At 32.9% G+C, this 5231-nt stretch overlaps 1 non-coding gene across 1 annotated transcript; it reads left to right on the forward strand.

Moving 5' to 3' along the window:
- Positions 1-1774: 1774 nt before the first annotated feature.
- On the forward strand, positions 1775-1846 carry Trnam-cau (transfer RNA methionine (anticodon CAU)). The gene has a single exon. It is a non-coding gene; the product is annotated as a tRNA-Met (tRNA).
- The last annotated feature ends 3385 nt before the right edge of the window (positions 1847-5231 follow it).

Below are 5231 nucleotides of genomic sequence, written 5' to 3' on the forward strand. Positions count from 1 at the left end.
AAAAGTTCATTCCATAAGTATTTCTGTTTTTTTATTATCATTTTAAGTTCTCAAGCGCTTAAACACCCACCTTCACTTTTTCCATTCCGATGGAAGTAACTCCAAGAAGACATGTGCTTTGAATGCATTAACTACTCCTTCAAGTATCGAAAAACCTTGCCCTCCCAATTTAATTTTGATGTGTGAAAACAAGAACAACTCATCAGTTCGATGTTTGAGATGCTCTAAGATTCATTTATTTAGGTTGAAGTCCACGTGCTGAGTAAAACTCCCAATAAAAATGTCAGTTATCATTATCTTAAGAAGCAATCTTCGTTTACTATTATTGAATTACTCGTGTTCTTCGACATTCTTTAAGTCACTTGAGTAGATGATCTTAAAGCATTAATCATATCTTTATATTCTACATTAACGATGGCATTAAAAACTGTATATATACCTATATACAATATATAATTGGCGCGTACACCCTTTTTGGGTGTTTGGCCGAGCTCCTCCTCCTATTCGTGGTGTGCGTCTTGATGTTGTTCCACAAATGGAGGGACCTACAGTTTCAAGCCGACTCCGAACGGCAAATATTTTTATGAGGAGCTTTTTCATGGCAGAAATACACGCGGAGGTTTGTCTTTGCCTGCCGAGGAGTGACCGCTATTAGAAAAATGTTTTTCTTAATTTTGGTGTTTCACCAAGATTCGAACCTACGTTCTCTCTGTGAATTCCGAATGGTAGTCACGCACCAACCCATTCGGCTACGGCGACCAAACCATTAAAAGCTACTTCGAAAAATAGGCTTCGGTTGCTTTAGTGACTTCCAGCTGACTTTAAGCTGCACTCATTGAAAATTACTATGTGCAATATTAATTTTGAGCCCACTTTTAATAGTTAAATTTCCTCAACAAAAATTCAGATTTCCATCCACTTCCGCCTACAGCTAAATGCAAATTAAAGTTATCAACAAAGTTGATCGCCGAGATCTAACAAACCGAGTGCCTCCTTATTTGCCTTTTAGGGGCTTGTTAGCTTCCCGAGCGCCACTCGCCTGAAACTCACAAAAACGCCACTGTACGTTCATTTATTATTTGCATTCTGGTTGCTGTGTATATTTGTTTTTTGTGTTTTTTTTTTTAATTTTTAACAGGTTTTGTAGCACACAGTTTAAATGGGATTTGGATATTGTTCGCTTCAGCCAGCCTGTTATTCAATCTCATTCATCGCTAAAGCTATTCATAAACGCATGTAACGCAGAAAATTGCCGACTATTTTCGAACAAAGCGAATTAATTGCGAAATTCTCTGCTAATTGCATATTAATTACATTTTTCTTGATGGTTGGAAGATGGCGAGGGGATTGGATATACTTTTGAAAAACTATTATTTACGGTAATTAAACTAAATATAATGGAAGTATGTGAAAATTGGATGACATTTTGAAAATTTCCGCTTCACATTCCGCTTTCGACGTTTTGAATATTTTTACTTTAAATTTCAAAAAATTATTCGAACAATATTGGGTAAGAATTTAAGAGCTGCACTTAGAAATTTACTGAGAAAAAAAATAAAAAACCACATAAAGATTCATTACAATTTATTAGAACTAACGAAAAATGTTCTCATTCTCAGTAACATTTTGTAAAAATTTGAAAAATAAGCCTTATTTTTTTTAAATGCGCAAAGCGCAAACTGCAAAACCTGTTGTGTAGCATAAGGGCAGTGAAAGCGAGGGGCAAGGGCATGTCCAAGTAACGGCTCACAAATTGGGCGAGTAACGGTATGCAAGCAGAGTGGCGCAGTGGAAGCGTGCTGGGCCCATAACCCAGAGGTCCGAGGATCGAAACCTTGCTCTGCTAGTTGATGCGAACAAATTTTTGCAGTTATTTTTTTGTGTTTTCAATATTTTTGGTTTTAGAAATAAAAGATGAGTTTTAATAATTTTTTCTGTTGATTTTCCTGCCAGTCAAGCGCTAATTTTTGGCTGAGCATTAATGAAAATTGGCAACGGTGTGTGAATCTTTTGTAAGGTCTTCAAAAAAGTGCATGCAATTTTTATTTATTTTTTGTTATATAGTTGCGGTATTCCCAAGTGGTCGTAAATGTCGTCTTGTTGTATTTCGTAAACCTTAAGCGGCTGAAAATGTATTTAGGTGGTTCGCAAGGCGCAATATTATGAATTTTCACACAGTGAACAAATAGTTGGTTGTGGTACCAAGTTTTCGAAACATTTATTTAAGGGGGGATTCTACTGTAAAAATCAAATTTTCATGGATTTTGTTTTCATACTTGTATTAATTTAATTAGTAAAAAAAAGTTTAGGGTTACATAAACACAGGTCTTGAGTGTACAAAAAAATTTTTTAAATTTATTTTCATTTCAAAATGGCTGCTGTACAGCCGCTCCCCCGAAACGCCTTTTGAAATCTGCCCACACTGTCGCGCATTTAAAAAAAATCTGAAATGAACAAAACCAATTTTTTTTTATTATATATCATTATTTTTAGTTGTTAAGCCTATTACTTGCAAAAAAAAAATTTTTTTGTAAAATTTTTGAAGTTTTTTAAAAAATCGACATTTTTTTGTTGTCATTTTGTTATTAAAAAAGGGGTTATAAATAATAAATTTTTTCCCACCATAGCTTTAAAAACTAGTAAATATTGTTAAAAATATACTATCAAAGTTTGAGCTTGATATGTTAATTTTTCACGGAGCTGTGATGTGGGCAGTTTTGAAAACGTGGTTTCGAGAAAAACACGCTTAAACAAGCGCATTATCAAGCGCATATGACCGTAAACCGCTCGAGCGCTCAGTTTATACCTGCTTTGCTAAAACTTTTATAACTTGAAAACTATTCAAGATTTCTTTTTAAGATTTTCATGGAACATTCTGGAGTTGTTTCTGAGTATGTTTCAACAAAAAGTAAAAAATCGATTTTTTTTAAGTTTTACAGTAGAGGCCCCCCTTAAGGTCCAAACAGTTTATAGTTGCGGTATCTTAGGAAAAACTTAGCATTATTTGCAATTTTTAAAAAGCGTAAACAAATTATTTTAACAAAAAAGGCTACTATATACATTTATAGGAAAAAATCTTTCGGTATTGTGTGGTACAAAATTTTGTTTTTGAGTTGAAAATAAAAAAATTAATTTTTTTTATTAACAATTTTTTTTATAAATTTTTTTTTTAATAAATTAGAAACTCATTCGTCAATACTCTGTAGAGTAAAAAAAGAATGATTTTGTTCATAATCTTAAAAAGTTGAGTTGTTAAATACTTAATTTTAACCTTTTTGAAAATTTTGTGTGCTCAGAAGGAAATATGTGAAATTTTGTAATTAATGAGAATGAAGCTTGACGACCGCTGTTTTTAAAGAGGTAAATTATTAGACTATAAATGCAAAATACAAATTTAGATTGAAAAGTTCTAGGAAACAATTTTTTTGTATATAATTCTGTCTATAATGAACTAGAAAAACTGATTCCCTTCATAATTCTTTACGATATTAGGTCCACGAATCTCCATGCAAGAACAACAGAAAAAGTATTTTCTAATAGCGGTCGCCCCTCTGCAGGCAATGGCAAGCCTCCAAGTGTATTTCTGCAATGAAAAAACTCCTCATAAAAAATATCTGCCATTTGGCTTGAAACTGTAGCCGAATCAAGACGCACGCCACAAACCTAACAGAAGTGCAAGCGTCTTTATTTATTTATTTTTTTATTTGGTCCTCAAAGTGGGGCAAAATTAATCATCCAATTTTGGTTTTGAATAACTTATGTAAAAATGAAAAAAAAAAAAAATTCTGGGGATGGAAATCTTTATTTTGTTCTCTTCTTCTTTTTGTATACTGCTGCTGTTTTGTAAAAATTATAAATTCTCCACCCTAGACTTAATTTCAACTTACAACAAACCAACATAAAATACGTTTATTTTTAAATTTTATTTTTTACCTCATCTATTTTTTTTGTATTGATTAAAATATCTGAAATGTCCTACATATCTTCACTTTTATCCCCAAAACTCGATTTGATTTCTTTACGCTCTCCCTTTCCAAGTGAGTGCGAGCGCTTAACAAACGACTTAACCAGACAGCCACAAAATTCACACAATAAACTGCTTTATTAAATTTTTCTAATCAAAAGCAATAAACAAGATTTAAATTGTGTATTATTTCATGCGAACTGGGTCAGCAGTCAAGCAGCCGCAAACAAATACTTCCATGGCCAAAGTCAAATGTGCTCTCTCTCTCCTATATCTACTTATACATACATACGAGTATTGTTGCTCATCGTCTGTCTTCTGATAATACTCATATGAGTGGCTGACAGCAAATCTATTACATCGTGTAATAAGTGAACATAATATTGAGTGTCTGTATGTACGTATGCATGTTTGTAGGGGCTTGGCGGCAGAAATAGTAATGAGAATCGTGATGGGCAAAGAGTGAAGTGCATGTGCGGTTGCAGAGAGTGAAAATGAATGGAAAACGTCATTAGTGCATGTTAACCTATTTTAAAAACTAATTGCCGAGTTCAGCTCTTCTTTCACGAAATAACGTTGGTAACAGAAATGAAATATTTCTCGAAGTATATAATTGAAAATTTCCATGTGTATATGGAACTAGCAGGGATGCTGAAATATAATACATACGCAGGTTTAATAATATAAATAAAAGAAAGGGACGAATGGCGTTGAACAGCCTACATGCCGTTGGAGCTACAAAAAGGCGCATTTATCAAAGGTGGTGGTATTAGACCAATAACAATGGTTTGTGCGTTTGATTGTCAAAGTAAAGTAGAAAAAAAGAATGAATTCGTCTTGTTTCATTCTGGGCTGACAGCCCCATGGGCACGGCGAATGAAAAAACACAAATCAGCTGGTCTATTGATATCACCTTGAATGGATTCGTCTTGATAATACTTAAACTTCTAAGAACATTTTTTTTTATCGATCTGTGGTTGATAACTAATGAACGATTGTATTTTTTTATATGGAGAATTTTTTTTATGCAGAATTTTTTTTATGTGAGGAAAATGAGAAATACCGTTAAGGAAAAAAATGATCAAAACTCAAGTAGAGTTTTAGCTTGCACTAGAATTTAAGGGGCTACAAAACTCTGTACTTGAATTTTTTTCTGATTAACAATTTTCAAATTTTTATGAAAAGTTGTCGAATTTTTTTGAATCTTGAAAATTGTTATGATTTTTTTTTTTTTAAAAAGGAACTCCAGCGACAACAAAGTTATCAA

Source organism: Anastrepha ludens, chromosome 6 (assembly GCF_028408465.1).
Source record: "Anastrepha ludens isolate Willacy chromosome 6, idAnaLude1.1, whole genome shotgun sequence".
NCBI classification, from domain to species: domain Eukaryota; kingdom Metazoa; phylum Arthropoda; class Insecta; order Diptera; family Tephritidae; genus Anastrepha; species Anastrepha ludens.